At 39.5% G+C, this 12,799-nt stretch overlaps 1 pseudogene; it reads right to left on the reverse strand.

Annotated features, from left to right (window-relative positions):
* Window positions 1-239: 239 nt before the first annotated feature.
* Window positions 240-2,537, reverse strand: LOC149285083 (exosome complex component RRP40-like; annotated as a pseudogene).
* Between the last annotated feature and the right edge of the window lie 10,262 nt (window positions 2,538-12,799).

Below are 12,799 nucleotides of genomic sequence, written 5' to 3' on the forward strand. Positions count from 1 at the left end.
TAACACCTTTTCAGCTTTGTGCTATGCAAATTTTGTGGTTTAGTTTTTCATTGAGATAGTTCACCACATGACAATGCAGACAACTTCCTTTACATTACACTGTAAACATTTTCTGCCATAATCGTCTGCTGAATCCACACCAGTGCTTCTCAATCCAGAAATGAAGGTTCCAGGTAATGGTGGTGGTTCTTGATTAATCCTGGTTTGTTTATATTGGTTGTTTTTGGGGGGGGGGGGGTTTACAATACATTAGAAAATTTTTCAAAGACTTGCTTCCTCTGTGCAGTTGTTAAATATTCACAGGCCTCTAGCAGACTAGCAATAATTAATGTCTGTTGGGTTGTTTTCGCTTTTGCCCATATTCGCCCATTCATGCCAACAACAATCTCAAAGGGGAAGACGTTCATCAACTCTTGAATGATATCATTTTGTGGTGTCAGTAGTCTGCAGAAATAAAAGTATGACAAAAGTGCTCAAATTTATATATTCTATACATTTATATTTTGGACATCTGAGAAAGTACTAATTATATATATATATTATATATACATTATGTAATTTCCTCCCTATGCACAAGACTTGAAACTTGAATACACAGAAAAACTTGAACTACAGAATATTTGTACATTGTAACATTATCAAAACAAATACAAATTCACAAGCTTTTCATGGAGAAGGTATACATTGTTGGCCCATTAAGCGATCTATCACTTTTGCCAAAACTTGAATTTTATAGTTCAATTACACAAAATAAAACTATGTAATGTATGTTTGCATATTAAAATAAGCTATTAGAAATCCACTTATTTATACAATGTTGGTAAAGCCATCTTAAATTCATTTTCCCATAATATGCAGGACTATTCTTCCACATTAATGTTATCTCAGTATTGTAAACATAAGCGGCATATTCAAAGGAAGTTATTTTTAAAACATTTTAGCAGCACTTGATTTTTATATTATAAATCATGTATCCCCTGCAGTATCAATTTTCCATGTTCCCAGTTAAAAGTTAGGATATAGGTATGAGCTTTGATAAATAGCATTTTATTGTACTTACTTTCTTACTAAACCCAAAGAGACTTTAAACATGAACCCATCCTGTCCAATGACGCCCTTCCCGTTGGCTTTTTCCTGAACTATCTATACATGCCAATTCTGGTTCCATGTCTTTATTGGCAATGATGAATTGCCCATACACAAGATCTCCAACCTGCAACATAACACAACTGTATTATTCCTTATGCCACGTGATGTGCCTATGTAATAGGATCCTTTTATTGCGCAGATTTATATATTTTACAGTCAAAAGAGAAATCACGTAAGTAGAAAGGAGGACACTAAGCAGGAGAAAGCTCTTAGGAGCCATGAGACTGCAGGTAGACAGTGGAAGGAAACATGGAATAGGGACTTCACCGAAGAAGGTGTCCACATCTAAAGATAGAGATCAAACGTGAAAACTCACCTTTACGTTTGGCCTGTTTTTTTTGGTTGCGCCTTCAAATGCCAAGAATGATAACAAAGCTTGCTCGCTACTGCCAACATCCAATTTGAAGATATCTCCGGATTTCGCCGTCACAATGCCAATGACGTGGTCACCCTTGACTGGCACATACTATAAAGAAAAATCAAGTGTCGGATAACATACATACAGGCATTTTATTCCACTGACGTTTTCATTTTTTTGGGGTTGCTTTACACAAGATTCCACAACATAAGCACACTACAAACTATTATTTCAAAACCACCTGCTGTGATGCGTAAATTGTCAGAATAGCGGCTGGCTAACAAAAATAACTAAAATTACACTGCCATATGTTTATGTTGGTACCACCATTAAAAAATAAGACGTACACTGAGCTGCAAGTTTAATGTTACTCTTACAATCAAGACTTCTTTGCTAAACTACAGACTGTCCTAACAGTGCCACTAAAGTAGTTTTCTGGCTACTGGGAAGAGTCGTTCATCGACGTACATACATATTTTTCTGCGTTGGCTTAATTAAAGGTGATCGTAGGTAAGCTTTTGGGAGATGAAAGAAAATCTCAGAGATCAAAAAAAAAAAAAACTTACGCAACTTTACTATGACTGTAAGTTTAAAAAGGTATCAAGTTAGACTTAAGACTCTGGGGCTAAAAAAAGCTACATCCATTTGCCTTATTGACAGAATTGGGGAAAAGGTAATTAGCAATAATGTAATTACATTTATTTAATTAAATAAATAGTATTGGTAATTGTGTAACACAGAGACACAGACAACTTAAGTGAAATAAAACCTCAACAGCGCTAATTACCCTTTTCTGCTGCGAGTCTACCCAGTAGACAGCAGGCTCCTTGTGCCTCAGCAGCCCACACTTGCTGACCTGGAGATCATCACCTCGCCTCAGGAGCCCAGGGCCACACACCACCTTGACCCTGCCAGGTTGTGAAGAGCCGGACAGAGACAACAGGCCCTCCTCAGACCGCGCAGAGAGTAAAAGCACATCTCCGGGGAGCACAACCTGGCCGATCACATCCTCAACCCGCGTTACAGACATGCTGTTCTGACGGATGAAATGAGAGGGCGGCACAGGAAGTACACACGGGATGACACGCCTCCTCACCGGAAGAAAGCTCTAAACACTAGATACGGTACTACGTTACGCCGTGCGTCTCCTTTACAGAGGCCATTTTGTTGGAGACGAAACGCTTAGGCTACTGATCGTAGACACTAAAGATCTTCTTGGTCAGCTATAACGCAGATTCTCACCAGTTTATCGTTAGAGTATGTATGTGTATGTGTTTAAAGAATTCTGATAGCATCTGCAGTATTTGATCGGAATACAGATTTGAAACGTTACTGAATATTTAGGCTCTACTTACAGTTAAGTATTGTTCATTGGTCCATGACCAGGGCTATTTTACACCATATGTATAGCTGCCGATTGTCTCAAATTTGTCAGAGCAGGTCCTTACATAGCAGGCCTTTTGGATGTATTAGGATACATCTGGGAACTCTGGGTTTTTAACATTAGTCACAGGATGGATTGACTGATTATGAGGCTTTTATAGTCTCATTTATAGCCTCATTAAATCATAACTGAGCCTCTCGATTATAATACGATCCCCCAACATCTGAATATTAATTTAGGGGGAAAAGACCCTCTGAAAAAAACCTTGTCTTATAATCGAGCAAATACGGTAAATCCAATACTTTTAATACTTATATTTTTTTAAAAGTCGCATCACCATCAGTCATTTAGCACCTTAGTCTGAGCTAATATATAAACATGTTATTAAGATTTACAGATTTCCCACAATACAGTTTATTAAATAAATTTTTTCGTGAATATGGCCTTCAAAAAGGCAGAACATTAGCTTTTTTTTTTGCTGTGGGCTACTCTTCCAATTATATTCAGCCAGCATTATGGCGGATACCTTGCTGGCTGAGACTCATGGGAATTGTAGTTCACAGCTGGCATCTTCAGCTTTACTGCATCATGGAAGCACTTCCCCAATAGTAGGTGGATCAGTCTATGCCTCATTTAGCATTTTAATGTTTTATTATTATTAACTTCCCCTATCTCAGTACTATAGGTCCCATTCTGCTCTCTCCTGCTTGCATCTATTAAATTGAGAAGTCTCCCTCAAAAGTTTGTTTCCACTCTGCTTTTAGTTCCCTGGCCAAATGTGCTTTCCCCCTACATTTATTTATATAGCACCAGCTGACTAGGCTCAACCAATCAGGGGCTGTCCCTCAGCCCTAGCCTCCTGATTGGTGAGCAGTATCACCTGACCAGGGCTGACCATTTAGAGAGAGGTGAACCTGGGCCACTGACTAGGCTCAGCCAATGAGCAGCTGCCCCTCGTATCATATTTGGTATCATATTGCATGGCACTTTATTATTAACTGAATAAGAAACTATTTTTTTCTTGCTGCGTTAACTTATGGGCATCAAGGTAACTGCAACACGGTTAACGGTTACTACCACTTTTGCTACGGAGACATTACAGGTGTGGGAGCAAGCTGGCAGCAGCCAGATTTGAACTTGCGAGCAACGGGGTGGAAGTCCAACACCTCAACCACAACGCCAAGCCAGAGATAGTGGACTGTGACTGTCTCTGTAGTGTATTGGTTTAGGTGTTAGAGTGATTTTAGTTTAGGTGATTCTTGAGGTTCTGGGCTCAATTCCCTAAGGCTTATGGATCGCCACGTAGACAAGAACTTAAGCCATCTTGTCTCTGCCCCTACAAGCCACCGTTTATTTACCTTTAGTTTATTTAGTGTGTTTGTACGTCAGGCCAGCCAGGAGTGTGTTGGGGTAAAAACTAAAGGATTGTTTCTCTGAGCCCTCATGTCTGTTCTCTGTATCTTAACGGTTAAGGTGTTGGATTTGGTTGCTTGGGGCTCTGGGTTCTCTTCCCCAATGCTTCAACTGTGCTTGTTTCTGTTTGGTTTTTTAGTAAGCACATAAACCGAAACATAAGCCATCTTGTCTTTGCCCTTACAAGCCGCCATTCTTTAGTTTATTCAGTCAGGCTAGCTAAAGGTAAAACTAAAGGATTGTTTCTTATACCTGTTCTCTGTGGTGCAACGGTTGAGGTTCTGGGTTCAATTCACTCCAATCGAGTGATTGTTTCCATGTGGCTATGTAGCATAACGGTTAGGGAGCCAGACTAGTGTCCATGAGGTCCTGGGTTTAATTCCGCCTTCTGCTCTCCTCTACATTGTGTTTTTTTTGTTGTTGTTTGGTGAGGGAGAAAAAAGCTATTGTTAGCAACCAGGTAGACCAAAACACAAGCCACCCAGTTCATGCATGTAAATTGAATGATTTAGTCAAAGGGCTTTGGGTCACTCTCTCAGCGTTAGCCATTTCCTCCACATTTGCATATTTATATAATCATTCAAAGGCCATACAAAACCATCAACTTAAAAATTACCCCTGCATTGAATATTTATCCCACCATACATACCCACATTGTGTATTTATCCCACCAGACAGCCCCACATTGTGTATTGATTTATGTGGAGACCCTCAGCCAGCCCTCCATCCATTTTTTTTCAGAAATCCAGGTGCTGTGGTTGCAGTGGGATGTGTCCAGGCCAGGGTTTATCTTTGTACAGTATTTCCCCTGCCTCTGTTTTTATATTGCCATTGGCCCTATTCTTTTGTGTTTTAGTTTTTTTTCCTGCCTCCACCTTTACTGTTACTGAAGGCACAAGGTGTCTCAGACCCTATGTCTATGGTATTGAGATAGATTAATGTAAGCCTCTGAACAGAGGTGGATATTTCAATATGCTGATTTAGACATGTGTTAAGCTGGACCAACCTAGGCTTATTTGGCTGTTAAAACATTGAAAAATTAGCCCTGCTTAATACATAATTAAATTGGTAAGATTTCTTTAAGGATGCGATTAACCCCAGCGTTTATTTTACAATGCTTTCCAAACTACATATATAAAAACTATATATATATATATATATATATATATATATATATATGGAGTTGGGCCCCAAAAGTATAGAAAAAGTTATACTACTGTATAAGGGTACAGCGCCCTCCACTAATATTGGCACCCTTTGTAAATATGAGCAAAAAATGCTGTGAAAATTTGTCTTGACGTATATGTTTCCATTGATATTTTAAATTTTTTAGTACATCTGGGTGACTTGGAATAGAAAGTTGTTCAACCATGACTTCCTTTCACAGGGGTATAAAAATTTGGTAACAAAATAACAGTTTTGACCAGGGCCGGCCCAAGACAAAATGCCGCCTGGGGCGAAGTTTAAAATGCCGCCCCCCCCATTAGCTACCCTTCCTCTTCCTGCCGCCCCCCCCATTAGCTACCCTTCCTCTCCCCCCCTGTACTTACCTTTCAGCAGTCCTCGGTGCCGGCTTGTAATGCTGAGCACCGGAAATGACGTCATCTTCCGGCGCTCAACATTACAAGCCGGCACTGAGACCGAGCTAGAGGGCTCGCAGAGGAGAGAGAGAGGGGCGCCGAGCGGGTACTGATAACTTGGTAAGATAAAACCACTCGGCGCCCCTCTCGCTCTCTCTCTTCTCGGCTTTAAAAAAAAAAAAAAAAAAAAAAAGGGCTTCAAAAGTGCCGCCTGGAGCGGTTGCCCCACTCGGCTCCATTGTCGGGCCGGCTCTGGTTTTGACTGTGGTGTCTATACTATTCTGAATGCTCACTCTATCATTTTTGGGAAGCCATATCATGACTTTGTGAGTCACCATGTCCGGAAATGGATTGCTGTTAACATAGCACAACACAAAGAGTGCAAATAAAAAACACAGAACAGGAAAAAATTTAACCATGGTTCATATAGTAAGAAGCACAAAGCACTTCTGAAAATGAACATGAATGTCACTGTCTTTTAAAGACCATTGGTTACATATCTGTCATCTCTTCTCCAAAACGAGAGTAGCAGATGGTCCACATGTGCAGAGGATGCATGCCCAGGAACATTTTCTCCCTCTGATTGCATGGTTTTATGCTGCCTCTGTCGCCAATGGTATCATGCAGCATGCCTTTTACAAATCACCTCAAAACTGCCAACATAGTACAGGTGTCACCAGTGTTCAAAATGACAAAGATCTATATGATATGTCAGAGGGTTTTATTGCAGAAAAAAAGTTTGATTTTTCTCCTATTATATCCTATGGGCATTCCCTCAATTTTGTCATTCACCTGCCATTCCATAGAAAACTGCTATAATCCCACATAATCTGAGTTTTAGAACCTATAACTGTACTAGGGGAGTATACATGACAAAAATCTATCTATCAGGTTTGATTTTTCTCCCATTATATCCTATGGGCATTCCCTCAACACCGTCATTCAACTGTCATTCCCTAGAACACAGCCATAATTCCACCTAATCTGACACATAGATCATGTGTCTGTAATAGGGGAGTATGTGCCAAAGATCTACGTCATATGTCTGATGGTTTTCTGTGAAATTCCATAGAAAACAGCTATAATCCCACATAATATGAGTTTTAGATCATGTGTGTGTACTAAGGGAGTATGTGTACCAAAGATCTATATGATATGTCAGAGGGTTTTCTCTAAAAAACAAGTTAGATTTTTCTCCCATTATATCCTATGTGCATTCACTCAAAACTGTAATTCACCTGTCATTCCATAGAAAACAGCCATAATTTCACTTAATATGAGGTTTAGAACCTATAACTGTACTAGGGAAGTATACATGACAAAGATCTATATGATATTTCAGAGGGTTTTATCTGAAAAACAGGTTTGATTTTTCTCCCATTATATCTTATGGGCATTCCCTCAATACTGTTTTTCACCTGTCATTCCATAGAAAACAACTATAATCCCACATAATATGAGTTTTAGATCCTGTCTCTGTACTAGGGGAGTATCTGTGCCAAAGATCTATATGATATGTCAGAGGGTTTTGTCTGAAAAACAGGTTTCATTTTTCTCCCATTATATCCTATGGGCATTCACTCAAAACTGTCATTCACCTGTCATTCCATAGAAAACAGCTATCATCCCACATAAATGATATGTTTTAAGATTTTATTTAAAAATCAATTATTCTTTTCCCCTCTATTATAGTCTATAGCAGACCTGGGCAAAGCACGGCCCGCGGGCCACATCCGGCCCGCTGAATAGCTCGGACCGGCCCGCAAAGAGTGTCCTGGTGACTCACCAATGAGTCCGGTGTCCCCCCCCGCCCCGGTCACTTACCTTAAACTCCTGTGTTGGAAGCGTTTGTCTCGGGTGCCGGCGCTTTACGCTGGGCGCCGGCATATGACGTCAGACGCCGGCGATCAGCAGTGAAGCGCCGGCACCCGAGACAAACGCCTCACGCTTCCAACACAGGAGTTTAAGGTAAGTGACCGGGGCGGGGGGGGAGATCCTGAGAAGGGGGGGTTAGGGAGTTAGAGGGGAGATACTGAGAAGGGGGGTTAGGGAGTTAGAGGGGAGATACTGAGAAGGGGGGGTTAGGGAGTTAGAGGGGAGATACTGAGAAGGGGGGTTAGGGAGGGAGGTCTTACTGTGTGTGTCTTACTGTGTTTGTGTGTGTGTGTCTTACTGTGTGTGTGTGTCTTACTGTGTGTGTGTGTCTTACTGTGTGTGTGTGTCTTACTGTGTGTGTGTGTATCTTACTGTGTCTGTGTGTGTCTTACTGTGTCTGTGTGTGTCTCACTGTGTCTGTGTGTGTCTCACTGTGTCTGTGTGTGTCTCACTGTGTCTGTGTGTGTCTCACTGTGTCTGTGTGTGTCTCACTGTGTCTCACTGTGTCTGTGTGTGTCTCACTGTGTCTGTGTGTGTCTCACTGTGTCTGTGTGTGTCTTACTGTGTCTGTGTGTGTCTCACTGTGTCTGTGTGTGTCTCACTGTGTCTGTGTGTGTCTCACTGTGTCTGTGTGTGTCTCACTGTGTCTGTGTGTGTCTTACTGTGTCTGTGTGTGTCTTACTGTGTCTGTGTGTGTCTTACTGCGTGTGTCTTACTGTGTTCATAGCTTATTCAGTTATTGTAATAAATATTTTAGCCCATTTTTTAGCTCAAAATATTTTTTCCTTTTTTTTCTCCTCTAAAATCTAGGTGCGTCTTATCAGCAGGTGCGTCTTATAGAGCGAAAAATACGGTATGCACTCCGAAGCCTTGTTCATTTTGTTCACTTCTGTGCTGTGCTAATAGTTATTCAGGCCTTACTTATTCAAGCACCTCTACCAATGACGTAGGCTTGAATAACTTTATTAAACAGCACATAAGTTAACAAAATGGACAAGGCTTCGGAGTTTGTAGTTTGTAGAGGTCTGGCCCTCTAAAACCATTCCAATTTCTCATGTGGCCCCATGGGAAAATTAATTGCCCACCCCTGGTCTATAGGCATTCCATTTTGTCACTCGTTTTAGTATGTCCCTGGAAGCAGTATGTCTGGCTGAGCCTCATTAAACCTGTAGTTAACAGCAGATGATGTGACAGGTGTTAGTTGTGGATTACAACTCCCATGGTTCCTAGTCATGGTGGACACCTGGGTGGTTTAGCATCATGGGAATTGTAGTTTACAGCTATCTGCAGCTTTATCTACTGTTAACTGCTCAGCCAGCATCATGGAACTAGTATGTCTGGCTGAGCGTCATGGGAATTCAATTAAATGTGTTGGTTTTTTTTAATATGCATGACTGTGCTGACAAAAATGAAGCGCCACATTGTAAAGTGCAATTGCATGTATTGGTGAGTTCCGCGAGAGCGATTAAAAAAAAAAAAGTGTCCCGCCTTCACATATTGAAATGTTGGGAGGTATGCGAACCCACACAAGTTATATATTGGGTTTTTTTCAGGACAAGAAGGGCTTTCTTTAGATGTCATTATTTTGATTGTATCATATTATTTACTATTAAAAAAAGTATAAAATATGGTGAAAAAATTGAGAAAAAAGGGACTTTTTCTGACTTTTACTTGAGTTTAGAAATACTGAATGTTTTTTTCATACATACATGAAAGGACTTTTACAGATACCATAAGTCATTTATGTCTTTTCTTTTTTTTTCCCGTCATTATGTTATCTATAATTGTAATATGCATGCATGGAAAATTGTAGCTAGAATGAATCAAGAAATTACATAGAAATACTGAATGTTTTTATGTTTGTTTTTTTTCTTAATAAGTACAAGTAGCTTTTTGCTATTTCAAAACCTGGTAATTCCCCCATGTGCTATTTCTGGTACCTTTGAAGCTGGCCAATGCAATTTACCCCATCAAACCATATATTTTTGAAGACTAGACACCCCAGGGTATTTCAAATGCTAGAATTTTAACTCTTTCCATGCACTAATTCTACCACCAGTCTTTGTCAAACTTTGTGGTAGTAATTTTTTTGTGTATTTTTCCCATGCACGTTGTACTCCAGGTATGAATTTACAGGTCCTGGTATATGTCATCCCAATATGTGTTCAGTAACATCTCCCGAGTACAGTGATACCACCCATGCATGGGTATGCCTGGCTGTTTTGGGGCAAAAGGGCCACATTTGGGGCATGTGCATTTTTTCAGTGTTGAACTTTATTTGGTGATCCGCTGCCCACACCCTATTTGGTACATCTTTGAGCCCGGCCAATTCAGTGTGCCCAATAAAACCATATGTTTTTGATAACTAGACACTCTGGGGTATTTTAAATTCTGGTATTTTAACTCTTTCCATGCACTAATTCTACCACCAGATATTTGCATTAATATTTTTTGTGTGTATTTCTCCCACACACATTGTAATTTAGATATAAATTTAAAGCTCATGGTATATGCCACTGTCACACAACACCCCAATATGGGTTCAGCAACATCTCCCGAGCACAGTAATACATGCCTGGCTGTTTGGGGGCAAAATGGCTGCATTTGGGGCATGTGCATTTTTCAAATTGGAAATTAGACATGTGGTCATCCTTTCCCCCTGTGTTAACCGGGCCATTGTTGATCCTGAACAATTCAATTTACTCCATCCATTTAAAACTAGACACCCCATGGGCATTTAACATGCCAGTATTTTTCCGTGCGAGAATTGTTCTAAAATAAAGCGCTAATTTTAGGACTTGTTCTTAAATATATATATTTATTTATATTTTTTTATTTGTTTATTTTTTGGGGCCTTTTGTTACCAATTTTTTGTTACCATTTTTATCTCTCCCCTTTCTGGATATCTCTCACCCTTTTTCTCTATCCCCCCTTTCTCCCTACCTTTCCTTTTTATGCTTTAGCTTAGTATACTTTAGCCCCAGAGTCACCATCCAGGGCTATGAAGTTCAGACTCAGGGTTTCAGCCCCAGTATGTATATATACATAGAAAGTGATGACAGCACATAAGAACCATTCAGCCCGTCTAGTCTGTCTGTCTGTCTATCTATCTATCTATTCATCTATCTCTCTCTCTCTCTCTCTCTCTCTCTATATCTATAATATATATATAATATATATATATATATATATATAGTAACGTTAATATTGTGTAGTTAGTGTTTTGGGGTTAATTAGGAGTTAGTTAACTAGGGTTAGGTTAAGGTAAGGGTTAAAAAAAATGTAACTAACATTTTAAAAACCTTAAACCAAATTAGAAAACTTAAAATAAATGAACATTATAAAGGAATATAGGGTAGCCAACAAATCAGGGCAGATTAACAAATATATTTTGGTATTTTATATTATTATTAGCTTTTATTTAATAAGCACCATCAAATTGAGCAGCGCTGTACAATTTAAGTGGGCAGTTAACACACAAATAAATACACAAATATACAAATATAAATTGTGTTTATAAAAATAATGTCTAACATTTAATCCATATATGTCTAACATATATGGATTAAAAAAATCCCTACATGTCCCAAAAACAATATATAATTCACATTTATCACAACATGTATGGGCTAACCAAACCAATAAAAACTCCTGTGGTCCAGGAGGATGCGATGATAATAAGCCGCAGCTGCAACAATAAGGCAATTAGTAACAAAAAGGCAGGGGAGGGGGATTTGAAATAGTGTAGCAGACACCGAAAGCTCCCCCTTGTTTGCTACCAGGTTTCTATAGCATGAGGGGGGCAGGGAAATTGTAGCCAAAGGGACTAATTATTTCACGCAGAAAAAAAACTCATAACAAAAAAACCTACCCACCAACTCAGACAAAAAAAGGATAAATCCGGATAATACAATGATAGACAGCTGGGAGAAAGTGTGGAGAAATCAGAAAAGAAGGGACTGACTGCGAGATTTGTAAGATCAGGATGACTATCGACTAGATTGTAAGCTCTCCAAAGCAGGGCCCTCTTCTCCTTTTTTACCACTTTGTTATTGTGTGTGATTTTAAATTATTTTACTGTTGTAACAGATCCAAAATACAAAATGCAAGCGATTTGGATTGTGATTTAGTCAAAAGCTTGCCAGACTGCTATGTTGTGTTTTTTGTTTTTGAAGCCCCAGGGCTCAGGTGCTCCACTGAAAAAAAAAAAAGGAAAAAGTGAAAACAAGGTGCCAAAACAAGCAAGTAGGGACACGGCAGACACCAGGCCATACTTTGTATCAGAGGCCACACTCATCGAAGAGATATGCGTTGCTGCCGGATAAACTATAGCCTGCTTTCTTCGTAATACCATTAGTGGCAAAATACATATGGCTGAGTCAGTCAACTCACTCCATACTTGGTCAGACATTGGTGAGGACCAAAATCATGAGACAGGGTTTGAACTGGTTTGCTTTGCCAACTTCTGCTCTTGCTGAACAGGCTATACATACAGCTCTGAACTCTCATGCAGTTGATATTTATTATTTTACAACATGTTTAAGATTAAACATTTGCTAATTGTTCAACTAGCCATATCGTATTCTCAGTCTATACTTTGTATATCTTAAAAAACATGTACATGTTTTTGATATAACGAAAAACATTAAATAAGCAAAGTATATATGTTTATCTGCGTCGGGTGGACTTGGTGAAGGCACACATTGGTGGTTTTATTACAAAACGTACATCTGGAAATATATAACTATTGGCAAGTTACAGGGCAGAGGAAATTGTCTTTGACCTCACATTGCACCAGTTGTTCATGTATGAATCCTTCCAGGTATAGAAAGATGCATAAATATGAAGCACTTAAGAATAAATAATTAACACAACCTTTCTCGAGCCAGAAACACCCCTGCTGTCGAGCATTCCCATTGTTAAATGTCGCACATGGAATGTTGAATTCATTTGCAGTTATTATATTCACAGATAATGATGTGTTTCTCTATTCTGCGGCTAAAAAAATGACAGTCGAAAGAAGCAGTGGGTTTTCGTTCA

Source organism: Sceloporus occidentalis, unplaced genomic scaffold (assembly GCF_023333645.1).
Source record: "Sceloporus occidentalis isolate IW3139 unplaced genomic scaffold, rSceOcc1.0.p SCAF_85, whole genome shotgun sequence".
NCBI lineage: Eukaryota > Metazoa > Chordata > Lepidosauria > Squamata > Phrynosomatidae > Sceloporus > Sceloporus occidentalis.